This window comes from Dermacentor variabilis, chromosome 11 (assembly GCF_050947875.1).
Source record: "Dermacentor variabilis isolate Ectoservices chromosome 11, ASM5094787v1, whole genome shotgun sequence".
NCBI classification, from domain to species: domain Eukaryota; kingdom Metazoa; phylum Arthropoda; class Arachnida; order Ixodida; family Ixodidae; genus Dermacentor; species Dermacentor variabilis.
The window spans coordinates 97,182,989-97,198,825 of NC_134578.1; the positions used below are offsets into that span (position 1 = coordinate 97,182,989).

Sequence of the window (15,837 nt, forward strand, 5' to 3'; positions counted from 1 at the left end):
CAATCTACTGAGCCTCAAGGGAGTACTCACACTATATTTCCCGCGTTTCCATATTTTTGTGTTAAATGAAAATCACAGAACTCGAATACTCCGAAGAGATACGTGCCTCGGGACACCTTACCCATCGCGGTGGCTTAGCGGCTATAAATGGTGTTGCGGTGATAAAAACGACGTCGCGGGTTCGAATCGCGGCCGCATTTCGATGGGGGCGAAATGCAAAAAGCGCCCGTGTCCCGGGCATTGGGGGCACGTTAAAGATCCCCCTGGTGGTCAAAATTAGTCCGGAGTCCCCCACTACGGCGTGCCTTATAAGCGAATCGTGGTTTTGGCACGTAAAACCCCGTAACTCAATTTAGAGCACCCTGAATAACTTATTACAGTAGCCTTTCTACTAATCAGTTTCGGTTTCGTTTCTGAGGAGGCGGTACGTGCCGTGACGTCATTACGCGGGAGGTGGTGACGTGGGACGGAACATCGTGACACTTTGCTTCTTGGTGGTGGTGGTGGTGGTGGTGGTGGTGGTGAAAAACGTTTATTTTGCTCTATTTAGATATGGAGTTAGCGGTTCTTCAGATGGCTTCTTCCATATCGATTTGCAGGGTTGGTGCCCCTAGTCCAGGGTCCCACTGAGGGTAGCTGTCGTGCGAGCACGACTTACTAGCCCTTGCTGGACTTTCAGGATGTCGCTGGAAAGCATCCTCTCCCACTGTTCCGTACTCGGGTTCTCTATTACGGTTATTTCTTATGCTTTTTGGCAGGCCCACGTGATATGATATAGCATCGGCTTATCCCCGCACCAGGGGCATGTGTTCTCATATTGGGTAGGGTAAATTTTGTTTAGTGTGGGTATGTGCGGGTATGTGCCCGTTTGTAGTTGCCGCCAGATTACGGCTTCTTCTCTGTTGAGTGGTTTGTCTGGCGCCGGATATCTCATTCTGGCGCCCCTGAAATAGTTTAGCGTGTCAGCGTATGTTTGGCCTACCGGTTCTGGGTCCTCTATGGCGGCAGTGATCTTGGACGACCGGTTTGTTGCGTACCCTCGAGCTATCCTATCTGCCTCCAGATTTCCCTCGACACTCGTATGTCCCGGCATCCAAACTATCGCGTGTTTGCTTTGCTTGTCTGTGGGTCGGCCGTTAGAGCGGAGAATGTTCAGCGCTTTGCGGCTGATCCTGCCATTCATGTAATTCCGGCATGTTGTTTGCGAGTCTGTTAGAATCCTTAGGGATTTGCCTAGTCGATAGCCCTCCACTGCCGCTAGAGCTACGGCCGCATCCTCGGCTTCAGCTACCGTGCAGTTCCGTATTGACGCGCTGGTGAGTTCCCTGAGGTCCGAGCCAATCACCGTCGCCACTTTATGCTTATTGCCTTCTTCTCCTTTGCCGGTGTATGTTGCGGCGTCAACATACGCCGTTTCGTTCCGTGTGGCCAGTGTCCTTTGCACGTACTCTGCCCTCGCCTCCCTGCGTGCCTTGTGCAGGTTCGGGTCCATATTTCTGGCTATTGGTGCTACCCTTATGGTACTGCGGTACTCGTCCGGGATCATCATGTTACTCGTAGGGTTGATTCGCCGCCGTGCCTGACTAGAAGTCTTCTAGCGGTTTCAGTTTGCTGTAGTCTTTGGAATTGTGCGATCCTTTGGGCTTCTTGCAGTTCCTCAAAGCTGTTGTGCAGCCCTTTTGCTTCTTGCTTGGTCGGCTGCTATGAAGCTACTCGTTGGGCGGCGCTCTGTTACACCCTAAGAGAGGGTGTTGCACCCTTTGAGAAGTGCCGGAGCGAGTGCCCAAATGTCACGATGGCACATTGCGCTCGTTGCAGAGCATTTTTGGCTGAATACAGGAAGAAACGTTGACTGCATATGAATGCGATAGCATCTCTTTAGCATTCCACAATTTTTTTAAAGACCCAAGTTTGGCAGAAGAACGCCTCATGGCAATTTTTCAAGACTCGAAAGACGGTTCCCAGAAGTTCGAGAACTGCCATCCTGCAAGTTAGATGTGACGCGAACGCCAGTCTCCACACTAGGCGCCTCCGTACGGCTAGACAAACGTTTTTCCAGTACTCCGTCACTCGTCAGGTGTTTGGCTGGCAATTTGCAACGCGCTCCCGTGGTCGACAATATTTTGTCCCTTCCTGTACAAGTATGACGTGCAGCAGTGACTCCGGTGCGAGACCATGGCTCTCTTAATTATCTTCTCTTTTTCCGCGCGTGGGGGTATCAAACCACACCCTCACCGTGCTTACCCCTCTACATTTCCCCGTCGTTTTCGCGCATTCAGTTTGACAAATGCATTCGTCCAATTTTCATCCTGCTCATGTAGAGGAACAGAGGGGCACTGTAGTAGACACTGGGAAGATCGGCACGGAGACACGTCTACAGTATTAGTCCAGATGAAAGCGATGCCGTACAAAGTGACATTCACGCACGTTCTAATCAGCACGGATGTCGGAGGCGGTGAAGGTGCAGTAATGGGATATTTTACTAAGTGGTCATGTCGTAAGCAATCAGTGGATTCGCCGTGGCGTTCTGGCTTTGACGAGTGAGTGACTTATTTGGGTGAAATTGGGAATATTTCAAACTGCTGCGTCGCCGGCTTCTCCACAAACCATAGATTGTTCAGCTATGGAAGGATGAGAGCTTGACAAGAAAAAGAAATCGCAGTTCTGCCCCAAAGGCGAAGAACCGATAGCGACAGCAAATTAATAGATAGCTGTACGAATTAAGGATAGTAGATTCATCGGCCGTATAAACTTGTAGACATTAGCTTACTAATTAAATTAACAATGAAAGAATATGTAAGCATGACTCAACGAGAACGCAGAAAGAAACAGACACACGGACAGAGCGCTGTCCTTGTGTGTATGCTTCTTTCTACAACCATCATGGATTCAAACCAACTAGCTCGTCAACGTGTTTGAACTATATTAACCAGCACGTGTCACGCACGCACAGGTAAACATGAACACACATCGCTCGATGACAGCGAAAACTGTGTGTGAAAACTATGGAGTTAGGAATCGCGGCAGCAGCCGCGAGCCAATCGACCTCCGTGCACATGTCGCTTCAACGCATACGAAAGGTCGAAAGTACAGCGCGCACGAAGCTACCGGCACTGCGCGCACTCTGCAAACATCACAGACCGCTTTGAAGATGAGGCCCGCGCGGGCGCGCACTTTAGCCACGTCGCAGACCGCAGATCGCGCCGCCAACGCGTCCCTACAGCCTCCGCCAAAGGCGTCTACTGCGGCGTGTGCGATTCGCGCGGCCAACGCCGTAGTAGACGCCGCTGTTGTCTCCACTCTGTACGGAACGGCGGGCGAGGAGGTCACCGAGGCACCCTAGCCGCCGCCGGGGAAGAGCCCCTCCTCCCTCGCCTCGCGCGCCACAGGAGAAGGCACGCACCCGGGCCGCGCTCAACGCTCGCGCATGCACGAGAAGTGGTTCTTGTGGGGAAGGAGAAAAGGCTAGCGCTATTTTCTGCAACCCATGCAGGAGCACGGCTCAGCGCCAGCAGGGTGGAGGGGATGTGGTTAAAAGAGAGAGAGAGAGAGCGGCGTTCGCTGGCTACCCTCACACGCTTTCACTCATACGGAACCTCACGGCGACGGCGACGGTAGAAATGCGCCTGGAGTGTCCATATAATTGCTATCGCAATAAAAAAAAACGCTCCGGCAGTAAAGACCATTTTTTAAGCGTGCTTACACAGTCAAAATACAAAAAAAGAAATACAGCATCAAAACGGCAAGGTTTGCGTTTTGCGCGAATAAACACAAACCAATAAATCAATCATATTGAATAATAGAAAATAAATAAATAAGAACACAAGGAAATGCTTAGTGTTCAAACAGATATACAGCGTCACTTTCAGTAAATACGGTCATTAAAATCTTTCAGAGCTGATCACTGTAATGACGCGTCGTTCCACGGCCCATAGAGGCCTTTCTATGTTGAAAGAATGATCATCAAGGATCATCACTATTGCCCTCAAAGCAGATATATCGTGTTGAAGCTAAGAAAAGCTTAATAAGGCACGTTCTATATTCTCACGTGAATGGCCGCACGTGCAAAACAAGGCGTAGCTGAACGACGTAAACGATAAAACAAAAAAAATTACCGACGATTACGTTACTTCCTAATGCGAAATTTGAGCGCAGCAAATAAGCTGTTTCACCTTTTGGATAGATTGAGGCAAAGAAATCGAGCAACACATGTATGCGCTATCACATAATTTTTTTTTATTTTTCACACGTATTCCTTTAACAAAGACTCCACTAACAGTTCTTGACAGTCATGAAGGAAGCTTTGTGGTCGGAGAAATAGACTGATATATGTTCGACTTGGTACACCAATGCTTGATTCTCAAAGACGAGATCTATACAAGTGCCTCGCGAGGTTGTCACAGCCGTGGGGGAAGCAGAGGCTAAGCGCCGCCGCCGAGAAGACCCTGCCGTTCGCGCCGCCGAAGCGGAGGCTCATCGCCGCCGTCGAGAGCAACCAGCAGTAAGCGAGGCTGAAGCAGAAGCTCATCGCCGCCGCCGAGAAGACCCTGCAGTTCGCGCCGCCGAAGCGGAGGCTCATCGCCGCCGTCGAGAGCAACCAGCAGTAAGCGGAAGCGGAGGGGGGCGGCGTGTACACCCAGCGGCAAACGATGGGGGCAGAAGCGCGCGCAGCAAGCGGACAACACGATAAAGGGAGGAGGGAAGAGATAGCAGCGACTGACTGATGCCGCTGACGGCGATAGTGAGTCAACCCCAGCTATCCGCCACACAAGAACAGGGGGGGGGGGGACCCTTTCCTCCTCTTTCTGGATGGCGGCGACGGTGTTCTATGCAGTCACGTTATCTTGACTCTCTAGCGGCGTCAGCGGCATCCAGCGGTATCAGTCGGTCGCTGCTAGCGCTGGGGGGATGAAAGGGGGGCGGAGCTGGTTACGAGGCCGACGCCGACGACGACGCCGACGACGACGCGAAACCCAGGAACGGACGCCAAAGAGCTGCGCTCTAAAAAGCTACCTGTATGCGGCACTTCTAGCCCGATACGGTGAAGAGGGGTTAGTCTGTATCACGGCCACCACCAGCAGCGAGCGGAAACTGCAGATGGGGTTCAGCTCTACACAGAAGACAGTTCGCAGAATTGCCTACGGCGATGTGATGGCACCAGGTTAGTGGTTAGATTTCCTACCGCGGCAGCCGCATTTCGGCGGGGTTGGGGTGGAACGAAAACACTCGCGGTCCTTAGATTTAGGTGCACGTTTAAAGAACTCCAGGGACGGCTTGCGGGAACATTTAATAACGAAAATAATAACGAATATAAGAACGCGTTCCTCTGCAGACTAGGAGTCGTGTAGGGATAATTCAAGAACGCGTTCCTAAGTTTGTTATTATTTTCTTCACTAAATGTTCGTGCAAGACACCCCAGGTCGCCACGTTAAATGCGAAGCCTTCCTTTACAACGTATCTCATAGCCCACGTGTTTCTTTGGGACGCTAAGACCCCACGAATCAATGAAGCAATAATTGTGACTATAATTCCGCAAGGATAACATGTCCCATTACGTAAGTAAGCTAAATAGTAACTACTGCGCTTCAGTTAAATTTCTTCCTGCCTTTCCTCTTCATCTCTCTCTCTCTCTCGGTCGCTCGCTCGCTTTTATGTAGCGATTATAGCAGCTTTCGATATGTGACGGTACGAATCCTGCGTCGAGCAAAAAATAATCGCTCCTTCCTCTTCCGCCCCTTCCGTACACTGTAAGACGAATGTACGGGCCCGGGCTAAAAAGCGGCACAGTTCTAAAGAAAAGAACATAGTAATTGCGAAACTATCTTTTTTCTTTAGAAATGACATATCGATGCCAATTAATGCTACTTGGAAGGCCCACAAACGGACGCATAAGACTGCTGGTGCGGTCACAGCCAAGCCTAGAGTCATTCGGATCCATGAACACACTCGTTATTGCTTTCCGTTCACTTTTAGCGCTCGCCTGCATAAGCAGAGTGCGTTTTCCATCATCCGCAGATGCGGAGAGAGCCACGCACCCACTCACACACAGAGCCAGCCGATTCGTCCGCATATTTATATATATATATATATATATATATATATATATATATATATATATATATATTTAATAGCTCGCGACGAGCATCCACCAGCGAAGCGCGGTAGGCCAATCTTGCTTGCACAAAGAAACCCTCGCACTGGCGTCCTTGGGTCTCCCCGCTGCCTGAAGGTGATGGCCGCGTGTGATCTACGGGGGCCGCAGCCAGAGAATGGCGGCGTGGGCGGCGTCTCATTGCTCTCGGTGGGATATGCGAGGTGGCGAACGTGGTGCGGAATACGGGATGAGCGTCTCGATCGAGCATCGCCGGACGCTTGGAATGTTGCACGCGGCGTGCGACGCGCGGCCACATATCGGCGATGCGCGTGCTGCGCCCCTCGGTGTGAAGCGGTGTCGCCGCGACTGGGAATATACAGCATGCGCCCCTCGATCAGCGCGCGTGTGTCCGATTGACGTAAGCGCACCATGGGTGATCTGCACGGCGGGGAAGTGGACGAGCATACCTCGTATCGGAGTGCAGTTTCGAGACAGCGGTAACGGGGTGCGGACTGCGCCAAGTGGAAGCAAATTAAAATTTAGGATTGGGACGTCTGGGCAGATGAAGGAAGGAACAAGACGGAAATAAAAGAAATGAGTTATAGGTAAAGTGCGCGTGAATAATTGTTTGCTATATACCCTCAACGGGGGACGAAACAGAATGGTTTAGAAAGATAGGAGGAAGCGGAAGGAAGAGAAAGATACGCGTTCGAGATAAAAAAATTTGCCACCGTTTTACCACTGTGAAGAGGAGTACAAGCGAAGCTCGGTATCCGCGGCTCTTCGTTGTCGTAACGCCTCGACTTCGCGCTGCCACGCGGTGAGGTCGGCACGTTGACGACGAGCCATTTCTCGAGCGCCTTCCCGGCGGCGTTCATCAAACGCCGCCTGTTCTTCGGCCGAACGCACGATGCGCGGCCGACCCATCGCAGCTCCGATAGTGTTCTGACGCGAGAAACACTCGTTCCTCTCACGTTACCTAGACACACGTGTCCTATTGGCGGAGAGAATGACGTCTGTAGCGCGGCAGCGCACCAGGATTCTCCGTTCAACGGACCTATTGCTTGTTTTTTTATAGCAATCCGTGCACGTGTGCAGCTCAGAGAGTAGCTGGTTTTTTTAGCGTTATATAGCCGGCGCAGGTTAGCGTGTACAAGCTTCGCTTCAAAAATAACATGAAGGAAGGAGGAAGTAGGGCTCAGACATCCAGGGGGTCGGTTTCGTGGTAAAAGGCAGGGGCCGCATTCACAAAGATCATCGTCCGTAGGTGTTTTTTTGCCATTGGCTGTCCGCCTTCTCTGATACTGTGACCCTCATCAGGATTGGCTGAAATTTTCTTTTCCTAACGATTCTAGCATCAGAGTTTCTTGCGAATAGGGGTCCAATTCTGTCGAGTGGCAGGCTGTGCACAGTGCGAGAATAAGTTTTCTCACAGCGCAGATAACGATGGGCTAAAGCACAGGAAGCAGACGTGGCTAGTGACCAGATAGAGTGGATGCAGCTAGTGCTGATGATGAAGACTTGGATGATAACAAAGAGCTTCAGATTATTTGATATGCCGCAGTTGTGCAGCTTTCTTTTTTTTTTTGGTGATGGCATTAGGTGTTACGGATCAACAACATTTTCTTTTCGGTCATTCAGGTGTCTGCGTCACCTCCTGTCCTTTCCTGATTCCTAGTCCAATAACGACCTAACAAGCATGACACACTTGTTGTGCGACCACAGCGTCTCTTCCCAGGATAAAAGACTACATCAGAATGATACCCGCGTATCTGATGGTGACTTTCTTGATCGTGACAGACATGCGCAGACGACGGCACAAGAGGGTATGTAAACACGACAGATGTCGCGAAGCACAATATGAGCATAGGGTCCGATATCATGACGGAGAGGTTACCTGCGCGAGAGTTGGAAGCTCTGCTATAGTTGGTTCTAGTTCAACGTGGTAAAGAAGGCAGACGACTGGATAGGAGAAACAAGGTCAGGGAAAAACACAACGTGTGCGGAAGAAGACGACGTCGTCTTTTCGTCTTTCTTCTGTGCGCCGTGTTTTTCGCTAGTTTTTCACCTCCAGGCTGGACAGGAGATACGCAAGCGCGAAATGGACAAGGCACCCAGAGTCGTGTATCTTTCCTGCCTGCGCATCTCCTGTGCTGTCGTCTGCTGTGTTCACCGTTCTGATCGAAAACCGGCGACGCCAGCTATCTGAACACTCACGGAGTCCTTCCTGTTGAGGGAAGATGCGCCAAACTGTCGGAAAACGAACAGTTGGTGTACGTGAGAATAGCCGAGACCGCTGGTGCACGGTATCTTTTAAGAGCGGCACAACGTCGCCAAAGCGCTATACGGCGGTGTGTGTTAGCACAACACGACAGTTAAGCTCGATTACGGCTATCTACGGAAACGGGGTCGCCAGTGCACGAGATAGTTGGATGGCGTCGTTCGGGACCCAACGGGGAAGCATCTCGGTGATAAAAAACTTGTGTTAAGCAGCCCTTGCCGGCGTTCATATGCATGGTGTCACCAGGAGTGAGCCGCTCAAGAAAGAATGGCACAAAAACACAGGGAACAAGAAAGAAAAACGGGAACAAGCGCAGTGTCTTGGCGCCTTCCTTTCTTGAGTATGGAATACAAAGGCGCCCTGCATTCATTCAGTGCTTCTGAGTCGACCGCGATTCGACGGCACATAACAAAAACAACAACGACAACAACCTTCAAGTTAAAAGAACAGCGTAGTTTAAAAACCAAAGCGCGTAATGAGGAGTCTATCGAGTCAGTGCTGGAACGCACGTTTACGTTTTACCTGTGTGGATGTATGCACACGAGCTACGAAGAGATCTTTATTTGTCCTTTCTTTAAAATTGTGCAGTAGACACGAATTCGCACAGTGATAGCTGTTCACTTCTTATAAATAGCTGCTTGTAATGAATTATTAATTAATTGAATATTTCATTTATGCATTCATTCATCAGTATCACGGCGTCATACTTTTACGCTTGGCGACAGTGACCATTTTAAAGGAGGCCATGATAAGGCGCACCTGTCATGACTGTCACGGTGCTGTATACATGTGCTATGCGAAGACCCGGAACAGGCCCCGAGAGCCGTGATAACACAAGCTCGGCGCCACGCATACTGTACAGAACCATGATCAACATTACTTCGGTATCTAAGTATAAAAATTCGACGATGCGGTAATCAAAATTGTAGTACCAGTAATATCAAGATAAGGAAAATAAGAAAAAGCATGTAACAAATATAAATAGGAAATAACAGTGCTATATTGAAATTAAAAGGCGCAATAGTATGCCGATAAGTCAGTCACTCCAGAATCAATGTAACGTACTCTAATAGAACATTTGGTGAAGAGGGTAAACTTGTTATATGTACATGTCATAACAGCGGCCAAGTATCAGGTTTCAATACAAAAAGTCCCAGATTCGGAAACTACGCGGATCTAAAGCGCACGGTAATTACAATTATAGAATGCGTCGGCTCACATAAGTCAGAGCCTTCCACCTGCGTGCTATGCGCTGTTTCCAATGAACCTTCTGCATACCGTGTTTCTTTTTTTTTTTTTTTGGTATGCTAACTGATTAAAAATTGCCTGTAGCAGAGAGAACAATCCTGACCCTTGCGCTAAATTGCTCGATGACTGACATTACTTCTACGAGAAACCAAAATGCTTAATTGAACAGTTAACATGACTACACTAGTTAACGTTTTATTAAAGTTACGTTACGGTACATATTCCAATCTACGCATTGTAGCTAGTATGCAAGGTATCTCGACTTGGAAAGAATTCGGAGGATGGTACCGGTTTCGAGATATGCGCCGTCAGACTTGCGGTAAAAAGAAAAAAAAAGAAGAAAAACTCGCCCTGTTGTTTCACTTGCACTTTTAAGAAAACGCTGTGTCATGCACTGAAGCGCGAACGTAACTGGAACGTGAATAAATTTTGTCGGAACCTTTAAAAATTAATATCTCAAAACTGGTGTAGTTCTGCGAATTCGTTCCGAGTGGATACGCCCTGCGAACTCGCCAGCTACAACTGACTACATTAAATATATGCCGTAAAGTAAATAACTAAGACGTTAATTAGTGTAATTATGTGTTTTGCTCAATTAGGCATTTAGATTTCTCTTAAAAGGAAATGGCCACCTCATCGAGTAATTTAGCTCGATTGTTTGAGTTGTGCTACCTGCCATAGACAACTTTTAAAAATTCGGAGCAGCCAAAAAAAGAACACCTTGTGTTAGGCTCACGGTACTGAAGGGCTGGCGTATGGTATATCGACACAAGACCGTCTTTCTATATATGTATTTATGCCAGTCTGCACGTGTTTGGCCACTTGATTTCGAGCACCATCAATCTTTGTCAGTATACTCGACTTTCAATCGTTATATAAGCTTAGAAGCATTACGTGCCAAACCCGAACACATACCAAAAAAGCGATCGCTTTGAAGGCACACTGATCTGATATTTCCAACCCTTCTCCTTTTAGTTAAATGAAGGTCCTAGACCTCTAAACTCCAGAAAAAAAAAAGTACTGGCAAGCCTCATTTTTGTAGTACTAGCTGTCATCAAGAGCCTTTTGTAATCCTAGCAACGGCTTTACAGATCTAACGCAACCTGTCGTCCTCACCTGTTTGAAGCAAGAGCCTGCGTCCTTTAGCCCACTGCTCAATGGCCGAAGTACACCCGTTAGCGCACTGTCCTGCTCTACAGAAGCCAAAATCAAACCATCGCAGGCCCGCACAGGACACGGTGCTACCGAATTTGTTACCGACTACGTCCCCCCCCCCCCCCCCATGCAGGCCACGTGGAGACATGGCCCCCTTCCGCTGCCTGTGTGCGCGCGGCTACGCCCGTAACCGTTGAACGAGGTCAGTGCCAGAGTAGTTTTTAGTACACTGTAAAGTGCATTTCTCCGACTACTCACTTTGCAGCAGGCACTCGTGCACCGCCGTGCACGCAACTACAGAGGACGCGACGCGCACGACCACGGCATCAGCTTTCGCATACAGCTTGTACCTCCGGCGATGCACGCAATTCCCGCGACAAAGTGTGCATCTAGAAAAGAAAAAAAATAAAGCAACACGACGTCCAGCCACCTTTTGAAAGCATTTGAGCGAAAAAAACGATTGCGAGAGTGCGAATAAACAGAGACATCCGCGGGGACGGTGGCGTTTCAAGGGCGCCCGATTCACGCCGGGCAGCAAAGGCGAGTGTTGACTGATGCGTGAGCCGATAGGGAGGCTGGGCCCGTCACGGCGAATCTGTGCCGCGTCGATGAGCGCGCCTCGCGCGCCGACAAGGACCGACCCGGTGCGCATGCGCGAGGGAGGCGATGAAACGCTAATAGGGGAACCCCTCTTGATACGAAGCACGCCGAGCTTCGCTGCTCGAGATAGCGCATTCGTTAGGCCTTCCGGTCGATGCAGCTGCTGTTCGCGCTTGGGTGTTAGGCAAGCTGGCGAAGGCTTTCTTGGCACTGATCAAGTCGGAAATAATTGGTCAAGGGTCATTTCACGCAATATATTCGGGAGGCGTCGCTCCACCGTCTCAGAATTTCTTGTAAAAAAGAAAAAAAAACGTGACTATTTTGCTTAGAGTAATTTTCTCGTATATTTTTACTCAAAAGAAGTTACTGCAAAGTGAACTGATTTCGGGGTTTGCTCAAATACGGGAAATGTCACCCGGCGGGAAAAATGAACTAAGAAAAGGTTGCTTTAGGGTTTTTACTTTGCACGACTTTTCCTGGTGCTTATTGATGCTTACCGGTCACTTCGAGCGGAAAAATGTGCTTGACAGTCCCAAATATTGACAAAAGACTGCCAGAATGACCATTTGTCCCTACCAAAGCTACTATAGATTTACTAATTGTAATTATTTCACTCGACCGTCCTGAAGCTCCAACATAGAGCAGACATATTCTTTGACTATTACATTGCAAAAAGTTTCTAAAACTACACGACAAACACACCAACGTATAAACTCTTCGTCCTCTTTCAAGCCCAATTTTCGCAATGAGGTGGTGCACGCAAACATGCGACACGCAATGCCCATTAGATAGGCCTGCGGTTAGGCGTTCCGATTCCGTCCCTCCCTATATGCTGCTTCGACATTTATGTTAGCCGCGATATAATATTTATTTATTTTTAAATTTGGCCCCTGCGTTACGCTCGGCACAGTTCTGTGCCACCACTTCGCCGCACACTTTGTAGTGAGTGGAGCGCGTGGTGAGCTCGGTGAGAAGTGTTGCCGCTAGCGTAGTCCTCTTTTATTCCCCGGTTCTGCCACGCTGCGTAACGTCAGTACGAAATTAAATGTAAGCATGCAGGTTCCATTCACAGAGACACTCCTGTAGTGACTTATTAAACGTGTTGTCGGCTCGATCACTGTTCAATTTGACACTTTTAAGTATATTTTAAGTGTGCCCCGCTAACAAACCGCCCCATAACCACTGGGTTGACGCCCCGTTCCCCGTAGTGGGTCAACTCAATTATTGGTGGAAAAAGCAGGCAAGCTAATAATAATAATAATAATAATAATAATAATAATAATAATAATAATAATAATAATAATAATAATAATAATAACAACAATAGTTGTTGTTGTTGTTGTTGTTTATGCACCAAAAGTCAAATATATAGTAAGCGAGCCTGTCGAAGCCTAAATGGCTTGTGTGACTAGGCCCGGCAGCGCCGGCAACAGCGATGAGGTCCGTGTATGTACGTACAGGCGTTACCCTAGCGCCGACAAAACATGGTGCAAACAAAAGAAAAATTAAATACATGGTATTACAATGTAGCGTGAACATGTTTTCGCGCCTGTATAGATCAAAAACAAAAAATTAAATACATGTTATTCCAACGTAGTGAACATTTTTTCATGCTTATATAGAACCAAAAAAAAAACAAAAATTAAAAACAAGTTATGGCAACGTAGTGAACATTTTTGTAGGCTCATATATAGATATACAGGTTAAGAAAACCAAATTACTTCAAATAAACACATACCCGTACATAAAAAAACTAAAATGGAAGATGACATTTCCTTTAAAACCTTTTCTGACTGAACTGAGAAAAATTCGCCAGGTAGATCATTAAAGATTTTTGGCACATAGACACGTCGTCGTACCTCACCATACCTAGTCGATGAAGGAGGAACATTGAAACGAATGTTGTCCCTCAAAAGTCGAGGGGCTACATATTTCTCTCTGAATTGGTCGTTCTGACTGAATAACGACTGAAATGAATGAAAACCTAACGCTGAAAATGAATTGTCACCTGACACCTGGCCACAGCCATAGGCAACACTTTTCAACATATATTTTTTTGGTAAACCGTCAATTCTCGTTTGCCATCTCAATGCGCAGAAAGCGAAAACGGTGATTCCGTATCGCAAGATGCTGTACGCGAGTGCATGCACTATGGTTTCCTTTACCGATAATGGCGTGAAACCTCTTATATTAAAAAGCAACCAAGCGGCACTCCTAAGTTTGCCACACAGATAGGCCAGATGATGCTGCCACGAAATGCTGCTATCAATAAATAAACCGAGATATTTCACAGAGTCTACATAACAGGGGCGCATGTACATGAAACGCAGTGCTGGTCATGCAAGAATACTGGAAGGTTTATTGCTGGTGGTCTTTAAGGGATTTCTAAAACATATTAACTGTGTCTTCCTGATATTTACATTAATACAATTTTTCGCAAACCAGTGCATTACACTGTGTATTGTATTTTGCAGGGCGCCCACAGCATTTTCATAATTTATATGCTTTGTTAATATTACCGTATCGTCAAAATACTGATAGATAGTGCCTTTAGGAATTACTAGAGGAAGATCATTTACGAATATGTTAAATAAACGAGGTGATAAAATCGAACCCTGAGGAACACCGGCTGTAAGCCATTGCTTGCTACTGACGGTTTCCTTGTCGGCCATAACTATCTGTGACCTACCACACATGTAGTTTCCCAGTACCTTGTGGAATGGTCCTCTGAATCCCATTAAAGTTAGTTTCTCTAGTAGAATGTTATGATTTACTGCGTCAAAAGCTTTTGCTATGTCTAGAAATAGCGCACAGGTGAATAAGTTGTTTTGAAATTCAGAATAAACTTCATCTGAGAATTCTTCTAATAGGACTGTGGTACCTCGATTCGCAACGAAACGAAACTGCCTGGGCGATAAAATCGAAAACTTCATTAAGAAAGACGTCATGTATTCGTACAGGAATATTTATAGTATCTGGCAAAGTACCGGCGAAACTGAGATTGGTCTATAGTTTTCAACCTTATCCTTCCTGAATAATAATAATAATAATAATAATAATAATAATAATAATAATAATAATAATAATAATAATAATAATAATAATAATAATAATAATAATAACATGATACTCTTCACTGTAGGAGAATGCTGCTGTCCAAGTAACTGGGTTCAGATTCGAAGGGATCGTTAGAATCTGCTGTGTTGTTTTTTTTTTGCGATATCTTTTTGTTACGCAATCACTTGGCGGTCAAAGGGCAAGATCTTGCATGAATGCTGATATATATCTGAACTATGCGAAACTAGGCCTCCTTTGGTGTTTTAATATAAGTTAATTGTTAATTCATACTGCAACTCGTTAAATACAAGTACACAGAAAACGGTCCCAAAGTCAAGGTTCGCCAGGACCCTTCGTTAGCAGTTACAAAGAAAAAAGATAATACAAAAGCCGTTAACTAAACAAAGAGATGAATACAAATAAAAATACGGGAGAGCTACTGTATCAAATATAAAGTACGAAACACAACAAACAATAACGAGGTTACATACAAAGTAGTGAAATAGGATCTCTCCAAATTGGTTAATTCTGTTTTGTAGCAAATAATCCCTGAGATTGCATTTAAACTAATATAAAGATGAGAAGCACTTCAGCGCACAAGGAATACTATTCCCAAGTTTTAAAGTAGGAAAAGAGGCAGCCATGTTTCCATAGTTAATACGACATAAATCTAAAGGCAAATTGAGATGAAATGCATTCCTGGTGTTGGATTACGCTGCTACCTAAAGTTTGGTTTCGTGGTAGTGATGAAGCAAGATAAGCACTCAGCAACGAGCGATGTAACGGAAAACGATAAAAGTCAAGGCGACAGGTCGAACGATATCTATATGAATAAAAGATGAAGCACATGTCGATGATTATGAAATGTATGTTATGATGAAGTGGAGTTGGGCAGGTTGTATCCAAACCGTAAAACAGACAACCGACGGTTTATTAGAGTGCTAAGACGTACAGAACGGGTGCTAGGAAAGTAAAAAGAGATTCGGGGACAAGTGATCAGCTGGAATAATGCGATTAAAAATTTCGTACGTCATGGTAGACTATGCTGGCGCAGAAGCTTACGGATTCATACATAATTTGGTCACGAAACTCACTTTTTTGCCTCGAATTTGTTGTATCGCAGCAATTGGTTTAATTTAGCCGCTAATTTCGACAATACCATGGCTTCTCCAAAGCTGAAGACACACACACAGCAAAGAAAAAATAACTTTATAAATAATTACGCATAGCGACTCTTCCTTTCGAGTCATCGTCTTGATTTAGCGACAAGCATACGCGAAAGTGACGTGATTTACTTATGCAGCGGAAATAACGGAATGAAATAAGCGAATAGTGAATTTACAACCCCTATACTCCGCCTCATACATACTATGCAGGCAGCCCTGCAGAAGCTGCACTCTTA

General features: G+C 46.6%; 1 protein-coding gene across 2 annotated transcripts in view; it reads right to left on the reverse strand.

The window, feature by feature from the left end:
* The window catches only part of LOC142563902 (cyclic AMP-dependent transcription factor ATF-3-like), an 85,341-nt gene that overhangs the window by 68,549 nt on the left and 955 nt on the right, over positions 1–15,837 (reverse strand). The gene's annotated exons all lie outside the window — the stretch shown is intronic.